Here is a 14,014-nt window from a genome sequence, read left to right as displayed (position 1 = left end):
GTGTGAATTCCTGTGGATTAGGCTTCAGTTGCTTAGTCTCTACTCTGTGATGTTACCTAAGCTGTCATTATCCTTCAGCCAAAATGGGAGGGGGTCCTATTCACAAATTATGTTGACACATTGTTTGTGTCCATAGTCCAGATCTGTTAGGAAAATGGGAGAAGCTGCCTTTCTGCCACATTCAACCAGAAAAGCCCAAGAATGCTTATCTGGGTAGCTCTGCTGGAGAGTTCAGTGGTGATGGGCTGTGGGACTAACTAGTAATTCTGCAATCCACAGTCCTCCATGTGCAGTCACCTTTTTATAGACAGTTTTATAGACTAGATGGTATGGACATTGGCATTAGCAGTGTGCCTTGTTCCTTGTATGATTAACATCCCAGTTAGTAGCTGCTTCTGGCTTCTGGCATACATGCAGGAAGGCAAGTTCTCTTCTAAGAAGCCCTAGTTGCTGAGTTTCCAAAGCCCTTAGAAAATAATCACCTAGAAGTTCTAGCCCACTTTACATGATCCCTTTGACTCAGCTAGATCCTTGAGAATATAAAATATTATTGAAGCACATGCTGTTTGATGTCCTTTTCTTAGTGACCATACGAATGTCTTTAGAGCTTTTATGAACTTGTGTTAGTCAGAAATGGCAGACAATATTTTTGCAGTGTTTCTCAACACAATTCCTAACTAAATTCAACACCATTACAAGTAACATGGGCATTTTTTAAAATAAATTACCTGCTTTCTGATAATTAAATTGCTCCAGGGGTGAGATAATGTTCTGTTCAGTAAATCTATCCCTGAAATGGCTGCGGACATTTGTTCCTTTTAATTTATAAAGAGGGAATGGGCCTTAAAACAAAGGTATTTGTAGTTTAGCTTTATATCTTACATAAAGTCAATATATTATGTATTTCAGATAAGGAATACCAGATACCTCTTGGTAACAAGCCAAGGTGAAGGATGGAGACAGGACTGCTGCTACAAATCTTCATGCTAAATTAAGAGATTGAGAGAGTTGATAAAGAACACAGGAAGGGGGAAGCAAAGGATTCAATTATAGATTATAGTGTTTATCAACGTTATTTTCAAGCAACTGTTGGAGAAAGTAAACTATGTAAAGATGTCATAACATACCAGTGCTTAAATGAAGATTTAAAATACCAGTATTGTCTATTCTGATAGCTTACATGTATTAAGGAGGTTGTAAATAATGACTAATCTCTGGATCTTCAGCATACACTTGTATATAATTTATTTGTGTAGAGTGTGAGGGTGTGAGTGGAGGAGGTGCATGACACAGCACAGACAAAAGACAACTTGCAGGAGTTGGTACTCTCCTAATACCAAGTGGTTTCCAGGCCACAAACTCAGGACCTACGGCTTGATGGCAAGCATCTTTATCTGCTGAGTCATCTTGCTTGCACCGAGATACCCTTTTTTTTTTTTACTCTTAAACGTTCTTTTAGTTTCTAATGAAGGATGTACAAATATTGCATCATTCTCTGTACTTTGTCCTCATCCTTTGACAGTCAGGCTTTTCTCTTCACTCTGTTCAGTGCTCTGGGAAGTCGGTTGAGACCATCAGGAAAGTTGGCAGTGAGAGGGTCATCTACTATCTCCAAGGATATAACTTGGTCATAGTTTGAGCTATGGCTTTTAATCCAATCAGAACATGTCTAATTATCCTGCCTCGGGATTCAGATTGCTATACATTATCCAGTTCTGAATTCAGTGAACCTTAGCTGAAGCTAAATTTCAATTGGGAGTTGGTGACAACTAACACGTTGTTAACTATTGTTCCTCGGGTATTTGCATTATAAGCCTTTTAGAAAATACATCAAATGTAGTTGAGCAATGTTGTCATATACTTTCTAACCATGTGTAATATGACTTAAACTGATTATATATATATATATATATATATATATATATATATATATATAAACCAGTATATTGTTTCTAAACAGACCCCCTTACAGGCTTAGCTGTACTTCTGTTCATCTAGATGGTTAGATCACTGGCCTTATTTTTTTCCATTGACTTTTTGTTTTCATTCACAATACCTATCTTTTCCACTACTAAATATGTTTTAACTCTTCTCTCAAATGGATTCTGATTTTGGCCAGTTCCTTTATCCATGAACACCATTCCTCTATATGAACTGTCCTCTTGATTGCTGCCATGAGCGTATCCTGGAGTTCCTCATGGCACCCCAGTAGAGAAGCCAAAGGGATCCTGCTACAAAAGGAAAAACAGATTGTGTCAAATCTCTGCATAAAATTCTGGATTTCGCCGGGCATTGGTGGTGCATGCCTTTAATCCCAGCACTTGGGAGGCAGAGGTAGGCAGATCTCTGTGAGTTTGAGGCCAGCCTGATCTCTAGAGCGAGTGCCAGGATAGGCTCCAAAGCTACACAGAGAAACCCTGTCTCGAAAAGCCAAAAAAAAAAAAAAAATTCTGGATTTCCTGTAATTTTCCTCAAAAGTCTCAGCCCTTTCTGTTCCTCCTTGACTCCATCTACTACATTACTATATCCTACTACCTGACATCTTCTTGAACCATGGCTCCTTGAGCTCCTGAGTTAGGTCTGCCTCTGTAATAAGCAGACAAAAGTATGGAGTGAGGCAGGGCAGAACTGTATGGGGAGACATTGTTAAGATATCAGATATGTTGTTAGAAATGCATTTTATTAGATCACTGACAAAAGTTGGGTAAAAACTAAGCTCCACTGTGACTTGAACCAAAGCGAGTTTGGCATCAGGGAGAGAGAATTGCAGAGAGTCAGTAGAGCCTGAGAAATGAGACATTTCCCACAGCTGGCTAGTGATTATGCACTTGGGCCAGCTATGCCTGGTGGCTGGCAGTTATTAATATTAAGTTTCTCTTACACTCCCACAGAGGCTGCCCAACAGAAGCTCTGTCCTTCCTGTTGATTATATTACAAAGAGATGACTTTCAGGTCCAGTGGCTCTCAGACACTCATGAGATGCAAGAAATACATATTCACAATTGGAAGCCCCTTTCATGCTCTTAGAAGCTCAATGGTTTATCACATTTGTTGGTAGAGTAAACATTGACCTTTTGGGGGTCAGAATTAAATCTTAACTAGGCATGTTATCGGTGTGTGGGGTCACATTGAGAGCACAGATGGGGCTTTTGGAAGCTATGCTTGTTTGATTAAGTTCCTCGGTGCAGGCATTTGGATGAGATGCTCCTCAGATGACAATTTTGTGGTTTTCGTAATGCCTGTGAAGAAGTGGCGACTGGGAATAAGTAGATGAGTCTTCAGACCAAGATTGACATCTGATACCTGAAAAGGGGAAGGAGGAAGGGAGAGAGGGAGCAAGGAGAGGGGAGGAAGGGAGAATAGATATTATAATAATTTCAATCCATTCTGTCATCTAATGAAGTCTCAACAAGCATGGCAGGTGTATCTCAAGTTAAATATAGGCATTAGAGGAGTCATGGCATCACAGGAAAGGCCTTGCTAGTACTCTCATGTACACATGAAGATGTTGGCCAGGAGTACCTGATAAGTGCCATGATTTGGGTATGGGCATGGTGGTAGTTCCATACAGTGGCAGGTGGGACTCTAGTTACCTGTTGCATTTACAGCAGGAGATCCAAGCAATGAGGACTCATAGACATATCATAACCATACTGACTACTACTGGTCTAGATTGCCAGGCTAGCCCCTCTCTTGGGGCCTTCACATTTGATACATTCTCTCTATGGAACACTGGCACTAGTATCAATGGGGATCTTTCCATTAGCCATGCCCAGGGCTAAACTGAAATCTCCAGCCTGGAAAATTTCCCTATTCATCCTGTGTTGGATGTTTTCTTCCCAATTCATTTGGATATGGTTTTTATGGTGAATGTATATTCCCTTAGAATGGTTACCACTGTATCTCATATTTTATCATGTACTGTTTGTCCCCCCATTATAATATGAGGAATTTTGTTTTAATTGTGACTATAAATCCTAATATATACTTGAAAAACAACTGAACACTAAACTACTTTTAATGGAACCAGTGTAACAGTAGAGTTCTCCACTCAGAAAACTCCTAGGTCTTGGATGCTTGGGAAAATTAAAGAGATGACTTTTCATGTATCTCAGTTAGAATCAGTATCATTTATAGGTTGGAATATTTGGTTAAGCCCATGATATATATTTTTCTTGTTTTTTAATCTTCAATAATGCCTCGCCTGGGCCTGGATAGTGTGGTCTACTATGAACTCACAAGGATCTGAGTTCAGAACCCCCTGGAATCCATGTTAAAAGCCAAACATGGTGGCATGTGCCTGTAACACAAACCTTGAGGGAGTGGGCAGAAACAGGAGGACCCCTGAAGTTCATTGGCCAGCTGGGCTTTGCCAAATAGATGAGCTTCAGGTTTAGTAAGAAACCCTGTCCCCAAAAATAGAGCTGGAAAAGACACCCAGTGTTTACTTTAAGCTTCCACAGATGTGTACACATGCACACACACATGAGAGAGAGAGAGAGAGAGAGAGAGAGAGACAGAGAGAGAGAGACAGAGACAGAGACAGAGACAAAGAGACACAGAGGGAGAACCAGAGACAAAGATGGAGACAGAGACAGAGACAGAGAGAACTATAAAACTTACCTCCATTCTAGACTGATAATAGGTTTTACCTCCTTCCTCTAACCCAAGGATAGAAAAAACTCATTTCAGGAAGTTTGATCATTTTTTGGTTGCATTACATGTCTAGGTTTGCTAAGATTTGCAAAACTTAGTTTGCTAGCTTACTAAAAGTAAAACAAAGTGTGTGGAGATCTGAGCAATTGTTTGACAAGTGATGTCTTAGGTCCTCATGGCTGATTCCTTGCTGCTTTAAGATTCGTTGGTGTTAAGCATCAGGTTATGGGGTGCTCATCACTCTAATGTTTAGAATTTAGTTAGCTCATTTCCCAAGATAACTGAGGAGAGTGAAAGGGAATATTTAAGAGCAGTTGGGAAAATCTTTTATCTTAATATCGAGAAGGATAAACACAGGGAGAAAGTGATCTGTTTAGACCATAGAAGATTAAACTATGATCTCTGGAAGAAAAAATGTAATGTTCTGATTTATTTTCAACTTCTAAAGCAGAGCTGAATGGAGACAATAAAGTGAGCTTGATTCGTATACTGCCTGTCTGCTTATGAATCCCAGTTTTATCTCAAGACAAATAGCTAAAAAGTAGAAGCCTATAACGTTCGTCTCTGAAATAATACTTCAACTAAAACTCACTGTGGAGGCAGCAAAGGATGAATGGCCTTTATAACATGTTTTTATAACATAATCTTTTCATATAAACAACTGGAAGGGGATTCTTAGGGAATCTTATTAGCCAGGAATTTCAAAGCTACAATGAATGGATTGAGTTACAGAATCATTTCCCAATTTTGTGCCGGTGCAAGGAAACAGCTGTTAACTGTATGTTAATGAACAAGACATTCTGTTCCTTTTAGGAACCCAACAACAGGCTCTGAGAAAGCAGGACAGTTGGGTAAATAAAGAAATTGCTTCCTCAAAGGATGACAAATTACATCTAATAAGAAATATGATGAAGATAGCAGACTTTTTTGCTTCCTGATGAGAATTGCTATATTTGTGTCAAATGAGGAATGGGCAGTTCTCTGATTCAAAGTCTGTCTAGGGCTCTTTGCTTTCTCTTTGCATGGTGGGCAGCCAGACAGACTGGAGTTAGAAAATAGATTTGCCTCATGGAAGAAGTGTGCAGGAGACAGCCAGGAGAAGCAAGGCAGTAAATCTTAGTTTGGTTACTATTTCCTCCACATGTCTGGCAAAAGCCCTTGGATGGCCAGGAGTCCAGACAGTCTCAAACAGATGCCACAGTGTAAGCTGCTTTTCATACTCTGTTTGGTCTCTTTGTACCAGATTGTGATGCACATCATGTACTCACTAATTTTACACGAGGTGAGCTTGGCTTGAGGGCAGGAAATGGGTCTTTAAGGACGCTGAGCTGGGGACTGCCTGAATAACTATGGTGGTCAGTCAATACAACTTATGGGCTGAGATGACAAATTTTTACCTTATGAAGCACTTACAAATGTAGTTTTGTAACTGAGGGGACCTGGTTCACTTCCCAAGTTCCAATTCTTAAGGGGAAAATTAAAATATTAGCATCATAAATTTCAGTCTTTATCATTTAACCTAATATCTCAATTATTCTTTAGTATTACCTATGTAAAAGCTTTTGTGGTTTAAGAATACAGTTAATGGGATAAACATATAGACTATAAATACGAAAGCATTGCTATATTTTCTGCAAAGAATTATTACTGCAACTTTTAAAAGTTCCTATTTATTTTGAGGTGATATTAGGTTTGCTGACTCAAGTTTTTATTCTTAACACTAGGAAAGCTGAGGTCTGCGTATGACCATGGCTTTGAGACCAGGCTGGACTGCATGGTGAGTTCCAGGATTGTTTGGGATACAGAGTAAGACTGTTTTAAACAGAAGAGAATAAAGAAAGACAGAGAAGGGAGAGAGGATTAAAGGAGAGGAAGGAGATAGAGATGGGTAGATGCATGACAGATGGATGGACAGATGGATAAATAGATGATAGACAGACAGACAGACAGACAGACAGACAGATAGATAGATATTGGCATAACTATCCTTGCCTTAGAGTTACATTTTATTTGTGGTTCCATTAAATCTGCTGGTTTTGAGTTATGCTTTTAGAGATAAAACTCAGTAATAACGTGTGTGCTGCATGAAACCTGTGTAAAGAGATGAGTGTGGTGCTATGTACTGAGGATCTCCGTGCTGGGAAAGTGGAAATAAGCATGCCCCTAAGCTTCTTAACTAACAAACCTGTCCTACTAAGCCCAGGTCCCAGTGAGAAACCATGTCTCAAAATACAAGATGGACTGGCTTCTGAGGGAGACACTGAGGTTCACCTCTGACCTGTACACACACACACACACACACACACACACACACACACAAACATTCACTGCAGATGATACCTTTTTATTAAAGTCTGATCAAGTTTACCAATGTTTCTGATAACTATTTCTCACTCCAAGCTCCCCCTAGGCGTCCCAGTCCTCAACAACATAGTTTTATGTACGGAGATTTTTGCTTCTGACTTTGTGTGTTCATTTCATTTTCCCTAGATTGAAATGACATTCACACAGGTCATGAAAATTCTCCCCAGAATGTGTTTTTTAATACTGGTAAACTTATAGGCCCTCTGTGTTTTATTAACATATGCCAGCATACTTACGCTTAATTTTGGTTGGCTATTGTTAGTCTTTAGTTGTCGTCTTATTCTGATCCCAATCTCCTCTCTGAAGGAATTGTATATTTGAATGTTTTAAACCATTTCAGACTCCAATGATGAAAGCAGCTAAGTAAGAAGATGTGCAGAGGACAAGCAATAGGCACATCTCCTCCCTCTAAGATGAAGAAGGAGGAATGAATGGCTCATTCAGTCACATACCTATATGCCTCTCTGGGTATACTATAAATAGACATGTGTGTATGTGTGTGTGTGTGTGTGTGTGTGTGTGTGTGTGTGTGTGTGTGTGTGTGTGTGTGTATGTGTGTGTATGTGTGTGTATGTGTTTGCTGACTTGAAGTTTTACTCACACTTAGATCATGCCAGCTAGCTTAACATAAGTATGTGATTAAGATTTATCTGCTCATGCAAGCAATCCTGACTCAACTCACTGGGGCATCAAAAAAGCCAAAGCCATGACAGTAGAGGAGGAAAGACTTGGAAAAAGAATGAGATCAGCTGGGGTGGAAGAAAGACAAGAGAAGATACTAGAGAGGTGAATGTGATCAAAATATAGCATAAATATATGTGAGAAGTCACCCAAACCATTAATATTTATAATTAAAAGATGCTAATAAAAATGTTCTGTCTTTTTTTGTGCTCCAGGAAATACCTCTATTTTGATTACATAGCACTGAGATCTAATTTGAAGTTGATGCTGCCTCTGTCTCAGCTCTCATAGTTTATTCTCAATAGTGCTCTTGTGTGAACCTGGTCCCATCCTATTGTCTTTGTCTCCTCAGCTAGAATTTATTTCCATGGCATTCTTAATAATTGAGCCTGATTATGCAAATGCAGATCTAACATCTCTACAAGAAATTAATTTCTCGTGTTTCCATATTTGACGCAGAATGTTTGAAAGTTATCTCGACCCATTCTCTTGGAGCCTTCACTTGCCCTAGTGCCGCTTACTTTTTGTAAGTGGTAAGACATTGATGTTAGTCTGTGTTTAGAATATTTTCTTTCATCCCTCAGTTAATTTGCTTTAGAATTCAACAGAGCATTCTTACTTAGTTATCGTCAGTTTTGTGATATTATAAACATAATTTCCTTAACTTATGGATCTAACATCTAAACTCCTTTATATTAATATCTTGATTATACCGTATTCTCATTAGTTATGATGGTTCCAATTACAAATTTTCCCCATAAACTCACATATTTGAACACTTGGTCCCTGGTTGGTGGCTCCATTTGGGGTAGTTAGGGGATCTTATGAGATGGAGCCTTTTTGGAAGTGTGTCAATGGAGAGAGAATGTGAGGGTTAAAGGTCTTCGTCTTTCTCTGCTTCCTACATGCTGATAAAATATGGTCAGGCAGATTCTTGATACTGTTGTCATACTTTCCTATTGCCTTGTATTCTTTATTATAGTGGATTTTAGCTCTCTGAAAGTATGAGATAAAATCAACCCTTCCTTATGTTGCTTTTAGTCATAAAAGTTCTATTTTATCATAGCAACAAAAAAGTTGCTAATACATTAGTCTAATAGATGTTTCTGATCTGTACTACCTTCTGGACAACAAAATATGCTTAGTGATAGAGAAACAATCATGCAAGTTTTAGAAGGGTGTTGAGGAATAATTAATAGTAGGATTGGTATAATAACCTCAACCAAAATGGCATGAGCTTTGAGTATCACATTTTGAAGTGAGTTTTCCTGGAGGAAAGAATAATAATGTATATGAGACCAAAGTCCTAGCAAGATTGACTTGTAACTGGAGCATAGAAAATTATATAAAGTAGAAATAAAAAATACAAAAATTACTCAAATTCTTGTTTGTATTTCATACAAAAATTTTAGTGGAGTCATTGCTATTTTAAGCTAAGATTTGATTCAGGAATATTTTCTTTTCAGGTGTCCAGTGACAGTGTTTTATTTATTTTATATTTAAATTAGAAACAATCTTATTTTACATATCAAGCCCAGTTCCCTCTCCCTCCCATCCTCCCATGGCCCCCACCAATCCCCCATCCCATCCCCCCTTCTGCTCCCAGGGAGGGTGAGGCCTTCCATTGGGGAATCATCACAGTCTGTCACATCATTTGGGGCAGGGCCTAGGCCCTCCCCAGTGTGTCTAGGATGAGAGAGCATCCCTCTGTGAGGAATGGATCCCAAAGTCCATTCATACACTAAGGATAAATACTGTTCCACTACCAGAGGCCCCATAGACTGCCCAGGCCTTCTAACTGACACCCATATTCAGGGGGCCTGGTTCGGTCCTATGCTGGTTTCCCAACTGGTAGTCTGGGGACCATGAGCTTCCCCTTGTTCAGGTCATCTGTTTCTGTGGGTTTCCCTAGACAGTGTTCTATTTTTGATAAGATCATAACATTATTAATCAGCCTCATATCCAAGTACATATACAGCAGTCTGTATAAGTAAGGAATGTGTTTGCAACAAACAACTTCATGGAAACTTGAAACAGAGAAAAACATAAACCCCAATATGTTGAAACACTTTGTTGATGGTTTTACCTGCTATAATGATTTTTGCATCCAAAACCATAACCACTAACTTGGTTGGACTTCAGGGAAATTTTATAAGCAAACCAAACATATTATTGAAGGAACAGTGGCTGCTTATAATCTTTCCAACAATGAGTCATTGTAGTGACAGACCCAATGAACATTTTGCCTGAATTTGAGCTCCTGAGGTTAGAATTTCCCACTAAAGATGTCATTATGGGGTTCATCTACAACTACTTAATCTGTGACTGTTATTAGTATCTCATCTTCTATTATTAACACATTTGAAAACAAATACCCCACTATCTGACCTCAGACAAAGAATTTAAGTCATCTCATTCTTCTTTTACCAGAAAATAATGCAGACTTCAGTATGTCTTATAGCATTATAATTTTTTTTTTCGAGACAGGATTTCTCTGTGGCTTTGGAGGCTGTCCTGGAACTAGCTCTTGTAGACCAGGCTGGTCTCGAACTCACAGAGATCTGCCTGCTTCTGCTTCCTGAGTGCTGGGATTAAAGGCGTGCACCATCAACACCCGGTGCATTATAACATTTTTAATCTTATATAATACTGCTTATTGATATAAAACAGAAAATTTTTGATGGAACAATTTAGTATTTGATGTTGAATATCTAGGCTTTATTTAGACAATTAACAGATTTTTTTGTTTCTTTTTTTCAAGATAGGGTTTCTCTTTGTAGCCCTGGCTGTACAGGAACTTGCTTTGTAGACCAAAGAGATATGCCTACCTCTGCTTCCTGAGTGCTGGGATTAAAGTTTTATACGACCACTGCCTGACAATTAACAGATATTTTTAATTGCTTTGTATGAGGAAGATCTATCATTTGCCAAACAAATATGTGTAAAGACTACATGCTTTATAATACAGATAAGCAAAGGTGTTTCCTCTTCTAAATTTTATTTCTATGTGGATTGAACTAAAACTATTTGTTTAAATGAATATTCCATGAGCTATTTGTGAGAAGACATGATTAGAAGAACTGTCTATGGAGTCTCCTCTTTCATGAAATGAGGGTCCTCTTCTGATAACTTCCTTAATACATTTCCTGGGCACCAGTCTGGACAGAGGCTCTTGTACATCTTGTATTTTGAGAACTCTGTGCTGAACTCAAGAGCCACATGAAGCTCCTTATCTGGGTTCTGGAATGAACTACTGTGTTCTTAAGACAGTTGGCGTGTTCCCAGATGTAAATATGAGTCAACAAACAAATTAACCACAAGGCTAATAAGACAGAATGTTCACATTTTCTTGCTAGGGTTCTTTCAAAGACCCTGGAGAGGACCTTAGTGATATAGTCAGATAGCTTTGGACATCATGTAAAGACAGTATATATTTAATTCTGATGGAGAAATCATGTTCCCAATTTCCATTCTAACTTACCCTCTCTCCTATGTTACTTTTCACTCTATCACTTGGAATACTAGGATGCACAAGAACAGTTATTAGATTCATAGATACAAATGCCCCTGACACTGTGAAGATGTAGACAGAGGGGAAGCAACAAACTGACATTCACGGAGTTCACAGCTGATCTGGATAATACATACAAAGTGTTAGTAAAGAATTGCATCTCATTGACATTGGTCAAAATGGGTGTTAAATCTCTTCTGTCAAGAATATTAAGTTTATACAATGTGTTCAAACACACACACACACACACACACACACACACAAATACCCCTATAAAAGTTCTACACAAGAGGAGTTCAACAAGATTTCTAAGGGTCAACAACAGAAGAGCTTTCTCTTGAATTACCAGTGATAAGTCAGGAAGGTAAAAAGTCTTAAGTTTTTTTAATATACAATAATTTTGTTTTGGTAGCACACTGTTCACACTTGCTTCCCTGAGTTATCATAACAGAAGTGCTTGTTGTGTGACTTAAATTACTACCTAGAATCTAAAATGAGGGCAGACCATGTCCTCACTTTATCATTATACACTCTGCTGTAGGGTGAGAGAACTCTGGTCCAGAAGTTTTATAAGCTTCTACTGCTATACAGCACGGTGATGTACTGATTGGCATAGTTACTAAAGCTCCTGGGAGACCCTTCACTTGAGGAAGAGACCTGGCTGATCATCCCAAGTTGGAGATTTCCCATACCCATGAGGAACCTTTCTCTAAAGGGAGCTAGCTGAGGTAAAAAACTATGGGGCCACTAGCAAGTAAAGTGTGAATCTTTAATGAGACACTTTCCCATTGATCCTAAGGGTCTGCAAAGATTCTCGTTATTGTAACCAGTTTGTATCTGAACCTATTTACATTTGGATCAGAATTAATGCCAGCAGGGATAGAGATTACAGACTTCAAAGCAGGGAATTCTCACCATTGGCATTCTGAGTGCTTTGCAGCACTAAAGGAACTAAGCAATTAGAGTAAAAAGTCCACTTTGCAGTTCTTCAGAATACAGAAAGAACTGAGTGGTTTGAAGAATGGTGTATGCCATTGTATTTTTCTGAATGGTCTTTGCATAATTGTAGATAATAAAAAGGTTCCTATAGACCCTCCACATATTTCTCCCTTTATTAACACCTTAAATTGCTGCAGTACATCCATCACAGTTAATGAGTCAATATTGAGGCCCAGATTTCTTTAACTTCTCCTTTCTTTTTCTTTTTTTTTTTATGTTTCAGGATCCCTCCTAGGATAGCACACTGCACTTATGTTACAATCTTGTAGGGAGACACTGTAGCCCCGCGTCCTAGTAGCCCTGACAGGTGTGCCGGGACATGCCCATGAGGGCATGGTGAGGAGAAGTCTAAGGTGATGCTGAACGGTTCTTAAGGGACCGAGCACACGTGGAGACCCTCTTCTCCCTTCTCCCTTCTCTCTGGCCTGGCTGCCTTGCTGCCCCTGTCTCGCTTTGGCTTGCAATCGGCTGGTGTTATCTGAATAAAGAAACCTTAGCCTTACGGACTGTGGATTGATCTCTCCTCACTTGGTGCCCGCTCTTTGCAGGTTGCTCCAGTCACAGACCCTCCATAAATGATTCGGGTGCTTTGAGCCACTGCATCAGAGACATTGGATTTTAGCCATCCCCGAAGCTTCTCATGTATTTCCTGGGCCTGTTGAGGTGTTGCAGTCTTGCCAATACCAATGGCCCATACAGGTTCATAGGCTAGGACAACTTTGTTCCAGTCCTTCACATTATCTGCGATGGCCTTGGTTTGCTCGAAAACAACCTTTTCAGTGATGCCAGCCTCTCTTTCATCTAGCTTCTCCCCAATGCAGGCGATCACTCCAAGGCCCTCGGCTAGGGCATGGGCCACTTTCTGTCCAATCAACTCATCGGACTCCACAAAGGTGTGCCTTCTCTCCGAGTGCCCCAGCACTACCCATTTGGCTCCTAAGTCTTTGATCATGCCAGGGCTGATCTACTCAGTGAAGGCCCCATTGGTCACTTTGTAGAAATTCTGTGCAGCCACAGCAATCTTGGGATCTAGCTTCTGCCTGGCAAAATCGATGTAGGCGGTGGGGGTCGCACAAACCACCTCAGTGTCTGCCGGCACCTTGGCTGCGTTCAGGGTGCAAATGAGTTCCCCCAGGCATTTCTTCCTCCCATTCATCTTCCAGTTGCCCCCAACGAAGAACTTCCTGGAAGGCGCCATTGCGCTCTGACAGACTTGCTGAAGGTCAGTGTGAACTGGAGATAACCCAACAGAGATTTTCCCTGTGCTAACATTTTTTTCCACAGAACCCCACAAGGCTACCATCGCCCCATTTCAGCAAGAAGTAACTTAGAAGATGCTATGCTCCCGTTCCCCATTATTGTTTATTAGGGTAGTGTAAGGCTAGTTAGGAATAGCTTTCTTATTGTTTAGAGTTGGGATTGGAAGGAGTTAGACATCCTTTCCACATAACTTTAGGGCTTAGCCGGAATAGACATAGTTAGGATGCACAATAGCAGATTATTGTATCTTCTTGTATTTCACCTTTATGATTGTTAATTTTGGATGTTTTACACTATTAAGTTTTAATCCTCTTTTAGACTAAAAGGGGAATTGTAGGGAGACACTGTAGCCCGGCCTCCTAGTAGCCTGGACAGGTGTGCCAGTACACGCCCATGAGGGCATGGTGAGGGGAAGTCTAAGGGAATGGTTCTTAAGGGACCGCACACATGGAGACTCTCTGCTCCCTTCTCCCTTCTCTCTGGCCTGGCTGCCTTGCTGCCCCTGGCCCGCTTTGGCTTGTGCTTGGCTGGTGTTATCTGAAT

The 14,014-nt window shown here is 39.9% G+C and overlaps 1 pseudogene; it reads right to left on the bottom strand.

The window, feature by feature from the left end:
* Positions 1–12,710: 12,710 nt before the first annotated feature.
* On the bottom strand, positions 12,711–13,433 carry LOC100765655 (annotated as a pseudogene).
* Between the last annotated feature and the right edge of the window lie 581 nt (positions 13,434–14,014).

This window comes from Cricetulus griseus, chromosome 2, assembly GCF_003668045.3.
Source record: "Cricetulus griseus strain 17A/GY chromosome 2, alternate assembly CriGri-PICRH-1.0, whole genome shotgun sequence".
Taxonomy (NCBI): Eukaryota; Metazoa; Chordata; class Mammalia; order Rodentia; family Cricetidae; genus Cricetulus; species Cricetulus griseus.
Note: the sequence above shows the minus strand (reverse complement) of the source record. Positions and strands in the feature narration are given on the sequence as shown.